This window comes from Penaeus monodon, chromosome 32, assembly GCF_015228065.2.
Source record: "Penaeus monodon isolate SGIC_2016 chromosome 32, NSTDA_Pmon_1, whole genome shotgun sequence".
NCBI classification, from domain to species: Eukaryota; Metazoa; Arthropoda; class Malacostraca; order Decapoda; family Penaeidae; genus Penaeus; species Penaeus monodon.
The window spans coordinates 22,638,913-22,639,120 of NC_051417.1; positions in this window are offsets into that span (position 1 = coordinate 22,638,913).

Consider the following 208-nt stretch of genomic DNA (forward strand, 5'->3'; position numbering starts at 1 on the left):
GTGGTAACAGAATCAGCAGGATTCCATTAGATTCGCTATATTATGTGCGCTTGCGAATGTGATTTTCAGTATCTATGTTGTCAATTTCCATCCCCAGTTACATCAATATGAAGCTACTTTACCTCCATAGTCACATAGAGATTATTTTCAGACGTAATGTGCAAACGTAACGTGCGATCGAATGGACGGACGCATATGTATAGTAAAG